At 33.9% G+C, this 15,336-nt stretch overlaps 1 protein-coding gene across 9 annotated transcripts in view; it reads left to right on the forward strand.

Moving 5' to 3' along the window:
* Positions 1–15,336, forward strand: part of DMD (dystrophin) — a 1,947,932-nt gene that overhangs the window by 532,116 nt on the left and 1,400,480 nt on the right. The gene's annotated exons all lie outside the window — the stretch shown is intronic.

Raw genomic sequence — 15,336 nt, forward strand, 5'->3', positions numbered from 1 at the left:
GGTCTGCGGACCAGACTATGAGAACCACTGCCTTCAATTAAAAGCTCTTCTTATACTGTTCCCTAGTTTAAATACTTCAGTAGTAGCCCTTAAGCTGTCCATGATCAAATTCCAATCACATATTTCTCAATTTTCCAAATTTATCTCATTATTTACCTCCATCTCCAACCACCAGTATATTTATAATTTCCTAAAAATGTCTTTAGGATTTCTCTTCTCCTGGTCCAGTTTAATTAATATCCCCTTCAAATCTTTTCTGAATCATTCTAGCTAGAAATATTTCCCGTGCCTTTTCCAAAGTAGTTGATACCTTTCCAATCAAAGTTTTCTCATGGCATGTATTATGGTAATTTCATTCATCTGTTTTCCCTCCTACCCTTATAAGCTGCTTTAAGGGTCTGTCTCTCTCTTAACACTTTATATAAAGTGATTGTTGAAACACTTAAAAAATTTGTTTTTCATTCCCAAATCTGGCCTATTCAACTAGGCAGAGGCTCAGCCATATGATGTAAATTTATATCACCTCTCTTGCCTTAGAAGCTGTGTGAGTTCCAGGTCCTGGAACTAGACTGCCTGGTTCAAAGGCAGCTTGGCCACTTTTTAGCTGTGTTAAATTGTGCAAACATCTTAACTCTCCCTGCACCTCCTTTTCTTCATTGAGAAAATGAAGATGACACTTATATTCTTGTCATAGGGCTGTTACAAGTGTTAAATGAGTCAGTTGATTTGAAACATTTAGAGCAGGGCCTGTCAAGGTGTGAGCACACAATTACTGTTAACCATTATAATTCAGGATACTGCACATCCTGAATGTGTCCTCTGTAACTAAAGGTACCATATTTGCCTGTTACAACCTTTCCCCTTCATCCCTTCAAAGCTGACTTCTCCCTCACTCATTCTAACAAAAGTGTTTTCTCAAAAGTCACTCATTAAATTGTAATTGAATTTCAGGGTGAATTTCACACCTCTCTTTTTGAGAGAGTCACTTCTATGAATTTGGGACAGCTTACCATCCTGCCACCCTATCTGTGTCAGGATCTATATCGCCATCTCTACATCTATTCACATCTGTCACTATATCTGATACAGCATTTATTTCTATATCATAGTTCTTACCTGCTCTGTTGACTCCCCTTCTTTGTGTTATTATTGGATGTTTTCCAAATCTGCTCTTATCCTCTGTATATTCTCTTGTCTGCAGAGGTTTTCATTCTCCTATTTTAACTTACATTCCATTGACTTTAAAATCTGTGTTACCATTTGTGCTCTGTTAGCAGCTTGCCAGCAGCGTAAGAAAACAAACCCAATCAGTTTGCTAAAATAGCTAATATTTAATGTGAGCTTATTGTGTGCCACCCACTTTACCTGCAGTTTCTTTTTTTTAACATTTTTATTGATTTATAATCATTTTACAATGTTGTATCAAATTCCAGTGTAGAGCACAATTTTTCAGTTATACATGAACATATATATATTCATTGTCACCTTTTTTTCTCTGTGAGCTACCATAAGATCTTGTATATATTTCCCTGTGCTATACAGTATAATCTTGTTTATCTATTCTACAATTTTGAAATCCCAGTCTATTCCTTCCCACCCTCCACCCCCTTGGGAACCACAAGTTTGTATTCTATGTCTGTGAGTCTATTTCTGTTTTGTATTTATGCTTTGTTTGTTTTTTGTTTTTTGTTTTTTTTTTAGATTCCACATATGAGCGATCTCATATGGTATTTTTCTTTCTCTTTCTGGCTTACTTCACTTAGAATGACATTCTCCAGGAGCTTCCATGTTGCTGCAAATCGTGTTATGTTGTCAGTTTTTATGGCTGAGTAGTATTCCACTGTATAAACATACCACATCTTCTTTATCCAGTCATCCGTTGATGGACATTTAGGCTGCCTCCATGTCTTGGCTATTGTAAATAGTGCCACTGTGGAAAACAGTATGGAGATTCCTCAAAAGACTAGGAATAGACTTTATGACCCAGGAATCCCGCTCCTGGGCTTATATCCAGAAGGAACCCTACTTCAGGATGGCATCTGCACCTGCATTTTCTTAATAAAGCCTTACAACCACTTTAAGGGCTAGGTGCTGTTACCTCCACATTCACAATGTAGGAACAAAGTCTTGAGGAGAATAAAGGGAGTTTTGCATTTCATACAGATAACTAGTAGGAATGGAGACTGGGTTTGATTCTCTGAGTGACTTCAGAGTCCAGATATTTTCTTACTATTATTTTAGCACATCTGAATAAATGCTTTTCCTTCCTAAATGAGTGATGATTTTAAGAGCAGGAAGACTTGTCTGGGATAAAATCCATCACCTAAAACCAAGCTCATTTTTATTTCTGTGAGTATGAATGACATTATCAGATACCTAGAAAAAGTTCAAACTTCTAATTTATTGAAAACCTTTTATGATCTTGGCTTAATCAGGTTTGTTTCTCAGTTTTGCCCGTATTTTACTTGAGCTCAAATCAAGTTGGCATAATCATAATTTCCTGAATTGTCTCCCAGGTTTTGCTTCTCTAGGCCCAGTTTAAGCAATATCAACTCCATATGATGCCTTTACTGAACTTCCTACCTAATGGTTTTATGTTCCTAAAATTATAGTTATATCATATCAGATCCCTGATCAAAATTTTTGACTTATGATTTTCTCACTGCTGGACCTTATTCCTACTCTTTATGTGCTCATAGCTGAAAATTTTCTGTATGTCCTATATTCTTATTTGACGCATTGCCTGCAAACTTTTACTGGAACACTAATTTAATCATGTGTCTTGTCTATTCAGAAAATTTAGTGGCTCCATATTACCTATATTAAAACTTCCAAACTCAATACTTATCAATATTTTTCACTGTCTTTCTGGTCAATAGCCTTTCTTCTAGCCTTCTTCTAATCACGGGGCAGGCTTTTTACCATTTCCCAAATGCAGGAAGTTTTAAATCTTTATTTTATTGAAATATAATTGACATATAACATTATATTAGTTTCAGGTGTACAATGTAGCGATTCAGTATTTGTATATATTGTGAAGTGATCACTGCAGTAAATCTAGTTAACATCCATCACCACAGATAGTTAGAATTTTTTTCTTGTGACAAGAGTTGATTGCCAATTGCAATCCAACCTTTCTTCCATTGCCTGCAAAGCATTTCTTCTATCCTGTTACCCTTTAAATCTAGTTCATGTTCAGACTTTATTATGAAACCTTAAAATATTTTGAGGGCCTACTTTGGACTTCTCTGATATATTTTAACTGTCATGGATTGGGTCACTTATTTATACATTTATTTAAAGCCATCTTACATTTAACATGTAGACCTGATGATTGCGGTTTCCCAAAGCCAAATATGTGATTTACTCAGCTATAAATTTTTTTAGCCAAAGGTTAAGTACAGGTCCAGGTCTTTGTTCTTAGAGAGCAGAGGCTATAATATACATGTTTTAGTTTCACCATTCTGCTTAGAAAATTATTTAATACATAGTAGGTAATATAATGAATGTTTTAAAAATGTTGAATCATTTGCTGAAATGACTTGCTAATGCTAGATTAAAAATTTAAGGGACCTCACACCAGTCAGAATGGCCATTATTAAAAAGTCTAAAAATAATTAATGCTGGAGAGGGTGCAGAAAAGAGGGAACCCTCCTACATTGTTGGTGGGAATGTAAATTGTCACAGCCACCATGGAAACAGTATGGGGGTTCCTCAAAAAACTAAAAATAGAGTTGACATATGATCCAGCCATCCCACTTCTGGGCATACATCTAATTTGAAAACATATATGCACCCCAGTGTTCATAACAGCACCATTTACAGTAGCCAAGACATGGAAGCAACCTAAATGTCTACTGACAGATGAATGGATAAAGAAGGTGTGGTCAACATGTACAATGGAATACTACTCAGCCATAAAATAGAATGAAATAATGCCATTTGCAGTAACATAGATGGACTTAGAGATTATCATACTAAGTAAAGTAAGTCAGAGAAAGACAAATATCATATGATATCACTTATATTTGGCATATAAAATATGATACAAATGAACTTATTTATTAAACAGAAAGAGATTCACAGACATAGAAAACAAACTTATGGTTACCAGTGAGGAATGGAGGGAGGGATAAATTAGGAGTTTGAGATAAGGAGATATAAACTACTGTATACATGTAATAGGTAAGCAACAAGATCCTACTATGTAGCACAAGGAGCTATATTTCAATATCCTGTAATAAATCACACTGAAAAAATATATGAAAAACTATATATATATAACATAAGTGTATATACAAATTAGTTATATATATAACTGAATCACCTTGCTGTATACCAGAAACTAACAACACAACATTGTAAATCAACTAGACTTAAAATTTTTTTTAAAATTAAGGAAATATGTTACTTATTTAATTATTAAAGAAAGAACCAGAAAATATATTTTTCTGAGCTTCTTAGTATGAAAAGCACTTTATGAGAGATAACTATACAGATATATCACTCTTCATCTTAATAATTACAATCCTCTGTTAAACTTGGTATATTTCTTTTTAGCAGAGATTGAAAGAAAGGGAGTCTACTAAGATGATCTGTGAAGCTGTAGAAATGTTAAAGATAGACTTTTTGAAGGGTTAAGGTAAGAGATAGAAGGATACTGTACTGTTCCTAGAGAATCATTCACTATGCCAAGCTGCGGCAAATCAGTTATTAAAATGAGGCAGAGTATAAGTATATTGACAAGTGAGCCAAAATACTTATTAACCTGAAATGGTCCTGAAGTTGAAGTGCTAATTTAATGGTTGACCTTGTGCCAGAAGACTTAAATATTTGACTGTGATAGCACAAAGTACTGAGTTTACCTGCTTCATATGTGTCTCCTTTGCTAGAATCTAAGGTCCATGAAGAAAGAATCCATTGACTCTTTTGCTCACAGTTGTGCCCTAGCACCTACCTTATTCCCTGGAAAACAGTAGACATCTGATGAATATTTCATGAATGAATGGATAAATAAAAGGATTTCAGTATGGTAAATTGAAGTAGAAAGATTATCAGAGTATTTTGGTAGTTATGGTCAAGTTTGGGTCTTCTTCAGTTTAAGAACTAGGGGAAGGGAAGGAAGCTTTTAAAATGATGATATGATGAAAGAACGTAAGAAATCTAAGAAAAATAAACAGTTCCAAAAGGAAGTTCTCACTCAAGCCAAAGGTTTAAAAAAATATGGACAGATGAGGAGCAGGAAAATGCTCTTCTCCATACATTGCAAATTTTCAAAAAGAACAGCTTTACTGATTGATTGTCAACTAATAGCATAACTGTCACATTCTCACATAGGCCTAGGTGAAATGCATGATAAGAAAAGTTTTGTTGCTGACACGATTTAGCTCAGGTTAGAAATATTAACATGACATTTATGTGGTCTCCTGTTCTCTGAGTTCAAATAAATCAGCTCTGTATAAAAAGCAGTCATGGATTAAATGACTTTAGCCTGCTTTGGGAAAACTGCTGTCATACCTGCCCCAAACAAACTACAACGGTTGCTGGTACCCACTCATGAAAAGACATTTGAATATAGAGCTTGCAATGTGATCATTTAACAGTATTTTATTATATTTTGTCCATGTCACAACAGTGGCTTATGTTTGCTTTCATCACTACTTCACTTACTTATCTTACACATACAGTACCTATTTGCTTCCCAAAATGGTCCTCTGGTGTGCCTGGCAAGCGTCCTAACAAGAAATTTGAAAGCAGTTTTGCATTAAAATCACAATTTTGAATTTTCATATTCCTAGACAAGTTTTAATGTAAGCAACATAAAAGCACAAAAGCAGTGTATGTCATATGCTATTTGTCAGTCTCCAATGAAGGATAAACATTTATCAGCTTCAACAGCAATCCCTGCCTAACTGAGGACTGTCATTTTCTAAAAATATTGATTGGTAGAGGCCTCTCCTTACAAATATAAAATGCATGTAATTTACACACGGCTGAGAAATATAAGCTTATTATTCCTTCATGACAGGCAGTAATGCCCTTTATAAACTATGGAGATTTTATTAGGTAAAAAGTTATTTAAATTGGAAACAAAACTATGATCAGAGGCCTATGTAGTGTATTTTCTAATACTTTGTTCATGTTTTGCAGTAGCCTCATTTGGCAAGCAAAAGTGAATTGGAATATATTTTAAAGGTCAGTATGTATATATGTGTGTATAATAGAATATCATGTATTATACATATTATATTTAATACATACATATATTATCAAATATTATACATATATTAAAAATCTGTAAAATGTTCAAGAGAAAGTCACCAACAATTTTTATTTCTGTTATGAAGGTTATGTATCCTAAATTAAAGAAGGCATATTTTCAGGTATTATCCTATAGAAATAATAGATTTTAAAAAGTGCAGCTTGGAAAAATCAAGTATTTTAGGACCAATCATGTCAATGAAGGCAGAGGCCTGGCATAAAAGAGAAAAAGTTAAGGTGATTATAGAGGGTAAACACGACTGTAGTAAATAAATTGGGCAAGTGGTCTTGTAAATTACTTGAGCATTAATCAGAATCTAGAGTTGAAAGTAGTTCTGTCTGCTACTTACAAACTCACTGGTCTTGGGGAGCCAGTTTTATTCTTTAAGTCTCACGGGATTCATCTTTCTGTAGTCCTTCCACCTACTTCACAGATATTTTAAAGAGGAGTAAATGAAATAATATATTTGAAAGTAAGAGATAATACATAGCTGAAGCCAACAGTCAAGCAGTGCAGAACACCTTCCCTAGTACAGATGACAGACATTAAGGGATTTTCTTACTGCATCACTCTGCCAGTTCTAATTGTTCCTGGAGTAGATCCTGTCTTACTCTACTCAAGTATAATTAAAAGTGATATTACCTTAAAGTCCTTTCTTACATTAAACAAGAATCTATATCTTTGTAACATTCACGAGTTGATTTTACTTATATTTAGAAGAACCATGACTCATATGGCTTACTTTTAGTACCCGTTCCCTTCATGGTAATCATACCTCCTAAATCTAGTAAGATCTTGGGCTAGGAGTAGAATTTGAATTGTCTGATTCCCAGTCAAATATTTTCTGAACCCATGCAGTCATTATAACTGTTGTTTCCAATATTAATTCCAGACCTTAAGTTGATGTCTTTTAAATTTATCCTATTGATTTCAATATTACTATGTTATTTCAGTTAACACATTCATAGCAACACTTTATTATAAACAGTAAGAGCTATTATTTCCAGCCTTGTGGCACATTTTATTATAATAGCTGTATTTTTGTGCCTTAACATCCAGGTCATTAGCAAGATGTATTTCATAGAAACGGTCCACATAAGAGTCAGGTGACCATCAACTAATTATCACTTGATATTGATGCAAATCCATTTTCATTACTCTTTGTTTATGATGTTGTGCCACTTGTGTTTTTAAAAAATACTGTATTCTAGTACAGATTCAGTACTGTACTATATGAACTTAGTATGTGAACTTATGGGACACATTGACAAGCTACACTGTGAATATGACATTTTCTTATCTATAATACTAATCATACATTCAAAGAAGAAAATGACTTTTGCTTATTGGTTGACTTGATAACCTCACAGTGTCATAGATAGTTTCTAGCAGTGTCATTCATTCCTAATAAATATCAGTTACATGGATTATTTAGCTCTAATATATGTGTAGCATACATATGATGCAAAAAATACATGAGGGTATCTAATATTACTTTAGAATAAGATATAACATCTCTTATAGCAATACATATATTCTGGGGGAAAACTTTATCATTAAATATGTCATAGCTTTTTGTTTAGAATCACAGCATACATGTAAATACACAGGTACATGAATATAATATACTCCTAGTCTGAAATACTATAGAAGTAATAAAATCATAAGTGAATGTGGTTGATTAATACATAGATAAATGATAGATAAGTAGATAGATAGATTGATAGAATGCTCAACAATGGGTACCCACTTTCAGGCCATGCTGTCAAATGTAGTATTTTGTGGTTTCCACAACAAGCTTGCATATTAGGGGCTTCATTAGGAATAGAGGAAAGCTTCTGGTCCACTACCATTGCAGAAATGGCTAAAAAGTTTAGAATCTACATCAAGGATTAAGATTTTATTCTTTATTTGACTTACTGTGTTACACAGATGCAAAAGGCAACAACTATTCATTAAACATTATCTCTGTCTAAGGCATTATCCTTCGTGCTGTGTTATCTATAAATTATGATAACATTTATCTGATGTTTACTATATCTTTCTGATCCCAAGAATGGATTCTGATTTGGATAGCTGTTTTTTTTTCCTCCACCTACTAGAAGATGCTAAAGATCATGCTTATAATTAAGATAAGATAAAATGTCTTTTTATCTAAATGACATTGAAAACATATGCTTTTATGATTAGAAAAAGATTTGAATGATCATTGAATAAGCGGTTACTATTTTTAATTCACCACCATAAGCCTCCAGAATAACCTGATAATACGACCCGAAGTTGTTAATTTGTGCTTGTGTTAACCCTTTGAATCTTGAGACTTATTTAATGACTGTATGGAGATGATATTCTAAATGTCTTGGAATATGTGAGCTACATAGTTCAGCTGTATCATTTGATCAGTGTTTGTTCATTTTATGGGATGTAATATATTTCACATTGGTTTGATTTATTGTTTCAGTGTAAAATTCAATTTAACACGTTTTCTTGCTAACTGAATTGTGAATGAATTATGTTAACAACTCCCTTGTGTAAAGGCCTAGCCAAAATACATATGGTCAATAACCATTTTGTGTGAAATAATCGTATAAAAAAAGCATGCTTTAGTGGACCACTTTAGACTTGCGTTTTTCTTCATAAATCAACTTTATGCAAACGATAAGAACTGAACAGTAATGTATTTGAAACATTTCAACTTTAATGGCCTTGTAAATTAGGTTCACGTCACCAGCTATATTACCCTCATTTAGTTTCTGCAGGAAAAAATGTCTAATTTTGAGTATGCTATTATTATTTTTTTATTGTTTTAACATGCAGAATTCTTAAGTGTATGTTTATAGTTTAAAATTCGATCAATTTTTCTAAGGGACTCCCTCAAGAAGTAAAATTTTACATCATTTAAATGTATGTATTAACTTTGAGTTGTTAAATGTTGAATCTAATTCTTTTTATTACAAATACAGTAATATATGCTAATGTTTTAATTTGTATCTAAAACAAATCTGATCCAGATATATATAACCAGTTTTTAAAACTTTTTATAAAATCATTTATGTGTATTAGTGTTAATAGTTGTTAAAACCATTTTCTCTGTTGACTTATTCAACATACATGTTTCAAGACAGTGAATTTAGGACCTAATTGTTGGCAAAAAAGTACAACAGATCCATAGGAGGGCAAAGTATGTGAATCAAATGAGATTCCCACATAGATGAAATTGGTCAATTAATTGTGGGCTATGAAACAAATCACAGAAAGGGAGAATGTAATTCAGATTATCTGACAGAAGAGCAAAGAGCTCAATGTCTGCCTGTGACTGTTTAAAAAAAAATTCTTGTCTCAAGTATTTAATGAGTATAAATTGAGCCAGGCTTGGTATTAAAAATAAAGGGATTTGGTAGACACACATTCTTCTGTAACATTTGATTTAACTCATAAAAAAAAAGAAAATAGGTATGACAGCTGTTGAGTTGCTTGTTCAGACATAAAAAGTCAAAGTAATGCTAATATCTTTATCTCTTTGCTTCAATATTTCCTTATAAATGATCATAGTTAGATATGCTTATTGTTTTTAATACTCTTTAATATGAAAAACATTTAAATATATACAAATTTAGAAAAACCTACAGTCTATGGCCCCTTATGTTGTTATTTTTTGTCATGTGCACTCTAAGCACCATGAGGCTGGGGGCTGTGTGTGTCTTGTCTAGTATTTGTCTTTATCAGTCAGCACCAAAACCTTGTATTAGTAGGTTCCAATCTATTCTGCATGAATTCTCTTTAAGAAAAACATTGATTTGATAATCACAATGTATTTAAGTCACTAATTTCCTAAAATATTCTAAAAAGAATTTCAAGTCCCTCCAAAATAAGTTTTTAATATCTTATTTTGTGTGTGTGTGTAAACTCGAATTTCAAGGTAGTGTAGGATAGAATCCACTTGGCTGTAAGAGTTCAGAGTTTGGAAAATGTCATTATGTACAGAGCTCTTATGGGAAACAGTTACACAGCACCTGAGCAATAATGGATTCATAACCTTTATTCAGTTAAATAAATGAAAAGAAATAGGACCAGACATTCTTGGCAGTGAAAATAGCTTAAATAAAAGCACAAAAGTAAGTCCACATGTAATATGCTGAAAGCATACTGTGCATCTGTGCAAAATCCAAAAGATTAATTTCTGCCAAAATAAAACTTTGTTTTTCCATTATTATACTTGAATATTTGGAGGTAAATTCATATTACCATAATTAATTTAAACTTTGTAATACTAAGGTTTCTTTTTTCTCTTAATTCATTTAGTACAGAGACCCAGAATTCTAGAAATATTTGACTCTGATTTCTTGGCAACATATGTACTCTTTACTGAAAATTTCATCTAATTCATTCTTCATCATACAGCACTCACTCATACAGAGTAACAAGCTTATAATGAGAAATTGAAAAAGAATCTCAAAGCTTAGGGTTAATTTGCATTTGGTTCATATAAACCTCATGAAGCTTAGCCCTATCAAGATTATCTGGATCTTTGCAGCATTTTCTATTTCAAGCTATTTTCTCTGCTTATATGTGCCCCAACCTATTTTAGTTTAATTAGTTTTTTAATTAATAAGAATATATGGATGAAAACAGAAATGATGAGTGTGGATAGAATTTCAAGGTCATTCCTGTGGCAATCATGACAGAGGAGGCATGGGGATTCACCCTGCTTCCTGCTATGTCTAGTTACATCTAGGGATGATGAATCAGCCTTCTCCAATTGAGTGACTATTTATGTAGGTAAATGAATCACACTATTATTCTGTCAGAGATATAGCCTTCTCCCCCATCTAAAGATACATCATTTAAAGATTAATTTTTTTAAATGAAGCACTTTAAACATGGAAAGTTATTAACTATTTACACTGTATGCTAAATTAGAGTACAAATATTTTTAGCTACAAAAATTCTTTGCTGAAAATGAAATTCCATCCGTATGTGTCATATATTTTAGAGACTAGGCAGAAGAACCACTTAGAAAATTTTAAATAGGGAATTTAGAGTTATCTTTCAAAATACGGAATTGTACATCTCTTTGATCCTGAGATTTCACCTTTAGGAATTAGATATATAGGCATACTCATACGTATCTAAGGCACATATATAAAGATGCTCAGTGCAGCATTGTTTACAGTAGTTCCAGTATTATTCCGTACTATTAAATGTTCGGCAGGTATAGCTCTACCATTAGATTGTAGGTTCCATAAAATCAGAGTCCAGGTTTGCATATTTTATTTTAACTTTTGCTCACTATTAAAGCTATAGTGCCTAGCTTAATCCTTGACTTATGATAGGTGCCCAATAAAGAGTTGCAGAATAAATAAGTGGATGGATGAATGCATGCAGTATTACAATTAATTTTAAGGTCCAAATTATATGTATGTATATACATTTTTGTGTGTACATATACAGATGTCTAAAAACATTTTTAAGCTGCATTTTGCTGAAAACTTTTTGGTAGGCATTTTTCTGAGTACTTACATTTATCTTAATTTTTTAAAAAGCTTTAGCCCCATTTTATAGATGAGGGCATGAAGACATTAGGTTCCTTGTCCAAAATTATGCAGAGCCGATGAGCTCTAGAATAAGCCTTTGAATTTACTTCATGTAAGAAAGTAGATATATACGTAGTGTGTTTGTGGGGTAATTAGGTTTATTTACTCGTTTTATTTTTAGAGGAGGTACTGGGGATTGAACCCAGGACCTTGTACATGCTAAGCGCATACTCTACCACTTGAGCTATCCCCTCCCCCTATAGGTAGTGTGTTTATAGTTTGATCTCCTTAGATAGATAGACAGATGAATAGATAAATGAGTGGCTAAATGGACAGGTGGATAGATGGATGGGTGAACAGGTGGATATACAGCTAGCGTAGCTTCTCCCGAGAAGTATTGTGTGTAGATCGTGGGACTGGAATGTTGTATAGATGTGGGGTACTTTCATTGCCCACTTTATATATTTCTGTACTATTGTAATTTTCCACTACAACAAACACATATTGCTTTTATAATAAAATATTTAAAAGTGAGAGATTAAATCCTAACTAATAGAGAAAATCAGGGGATACTAAAAGATTAATTATTTGGAGCCAAGCATATCTGTATGACCTGTTTCTTCTGGGGGAGAGATTTCCTTTCAAGGGACAGGCTCCCCATCATGATGTGAGCAGAAAAGAGGCCCATTTGGGTAATCTGAGACCAGAGCTGAGTCTGACGTTGTAGGTTGTCAAACAGGCTATTCAGGATATGGTAACTGAGCAAGTCCTACCAAACTATGAGGCTTATGCTCAACAGGAGAAGCCAGCCCCATGTTGGTAGAATTCAACTTGGAGGAGAGAGATTTGAGAGAAGCTGAACTTTCAGAATCAAGAACCAGAAGCTTTGTGAAGAAGCTTAGCTATGTAGTATTTAGCAGATCCATTTCAACTCTTGTTCAGCCATTGGAAAAGAGAAGAAATTTAAAAACTGCAAATAGGTAAAATGAACATCCAACAATTAAAAGAGGAATGAGGAGCTACATTAAAGCCTTTCCTTCTCTCTGCCCATTCTTTGATGTTACAAATTTCTAGCCAGAAGGGGTTGCTTTTCAAAATAAGACACACACACATCTCACACACACAGTAGTTATGTAAATGACGATATCAGTTGTTTGTAAATGTGTGTATACCATGCCTCATTTGTCCTTGTTTCTTTCTCCCTTTCTCATTCTCATATCACAGCTTAAAGAATGGCTTTTACAATTGTAATTATTCAGTAGCAGCTTACCCACGACTAGTTCATAGTTTTAGTGAGACGGCAAGGTTTTCACTTGCATCAATCTTCCAGCCCACCATGTATTTAGACACTTAGCACATAATTTCTGAGACACCTGCTTCATCCAAGTTCTAAGGTGTTATCTTTTCTTATCCGGGGTCAGAGAGTAATTGAACAAATTTTTCTGTAGATACCAGTGAATAATTCTTGAATATCTATTCTATACAAAGCACTGTGCTATTTTGTAGTGTCTATGTCAGAGCTTAGAAACTATGAATAAAACATTAGTTTTCCTGTGCCTTGAGTATTAGCTTGAGTATTTTCTATCTGAATTAAAAATGTGCTAACTTATGATCATCACTCAGGTTTCTTGATTAACCTGCTAATGCTCTCTAATTTAGAAATGAGTGCTTCTTTCCCTACTACTTAAAAAAATAATACGATCCTTTTCCTAGAGATGTTATGCATATCCAACCTCATTTTTTGAGAATATGGTCAGTAATTTTAGAAATACTTTTTGTGGTTCAGTAGGAAGCTGAGGTTCAGTCTGTTTAAGCCTATCTAGTGTCACAAAATTAGGGAACGAGAATGTAAACCAGGAGGTTTTTTTGTTTGTTTGTTTGTTTTTTTGCTTTAGTTGGCTGTCATTTATTAGTTACATGACCTTGTGCAGTATTCTTAACTCATGAGAGAGTGTTCGAGGATAAATGAGAAAACATAATAAAATCCCTTGTACATAATTGATGCTTGATGAAAATAATTAAATATCAAACTGAATCTCTTTAACATCATCTTGGAAGGTGATGAATACTACCTGCTCCTTTTTATTAACAGTGCTTTCTTTCCCTTCAGCCAGTTCTCAGTTTTCAGCGAGTCTTACTCTGTATTCATTTCACTAAAGTGAAAGTTTATTCCCAGCAGCCGTAATTATCTGTTACTTCATTCATTTACTTATTGAACAAATAATGACTACCAATTGTCAGTAAGTGGTAAAACAATTTGGAGAAAGTTCCTGCCCTTATGGTGCTTAATATTATTGTAGGGAGGCATATAATAGCAAAAGAGTGAATACATAAGCATAATAGTTATGATTTGTGACAAATGACAGAAAGGAAATAAGTCAATGTGAAATAAAGGAAGAGGGAGTGGGCTTCTTAATACAGGGTAATTTACAAATGCACCTCTGAGAAGGCACTGTGGGAGCTAAAACCTAATGGATTAAAATGAATAAAAATTGCAAACAGTTGGGGAAATATTTTAGGTAAAGAAAACAGCAAGTGTTAAAACCAAGATATATAAAATGGCCTGTAGTATCTGATAGGAAAACAAAACCAGTATATCTGAGAGGTAGCGGGCAAGAAGATGAGAGGCCATTCGATTGCTGTTAGCTAAGTGTGCAGGATTGGGTCAGATAGAACCTTAACAGACAGGGAAGCAGTTTGGATTTATTCTAAACAAATGAGAAGCTTTTGAAGTACGTTAAGTGTGAGGGTGTTGTACTTTAATTTGTGTTTTTAACAAGAGAATTCCAGAATTCCAGCTGTTGCAAACAGAGTGAATGGAAAGTGTTAGGAAGTGGATTTAGTGGTCCCAGAAGGAAAAGAACCTGGCCTGGGAGAAAGAGAAATAGAGAACATGAAGATGAGTGCATGCATGTATTCCTTTTAGAGGCAGGAAAGACAAGTCTTGATGATGGATCACATGAGGGAATACAGAAAAAAGAAAAATCAAGGGCAGATCCTAAGTTTGCAGCCTGACACAATGTGTGAATATTGTAGCTGTATTCAGAGATGGTGATTAATGGGGAGACTAATGTTTTTGAAGAGAACTGGGAGCCTTGTTTTGTATGTAACAAATTATAGAGGTGTCTCCTGAGGGAAGAGAGATCTCAGCTGGAGATAGGTATTTGGGCATCATTAGCATATAGGGAATATTTAGGAGAGAAGGAAAGAGAGAGATGAGGGAGGAGGAGGGAGTAGAAGGGGATGAGGGGGACGGAGAGAAAATTGGATGACATCACCTAGGGAAGCATGAGAGTAGCTGGTAAAGACCCAGATTCAACGTCTAAACCTCTCCAAAATGTCAAATCACCGAAATAGCTTGCGCCAGAAAGAGGGCCTGTGAAAGTGTGTCTAGATCCACAGAAAACCTGAAAAATGTAGTGTTAAAGAATCCAAGGAAAACAAAGCAGTTGAAGAAGGAAAGAGTGTGACTGGGAGGTACAGAATAAGATGGAGATAGAAAAACATGCATTAGAATAGGCAACATTGTAGCCATTAGTG

This window comes from Camelus dromedarius, chromosome X (assembly GCF_036321535.1).
Source record: "Camelus dromedarius isolate mCamDro1 chromosome X, mCamDro1.pat, whole genome shotgun sequence".
NCBI classification, from domain to species: Eukaryota; Metazoa; Chordata; class Mammalia; order Artiodactyla; family Camelidae; genus Camelus; species Camelus dromedarius.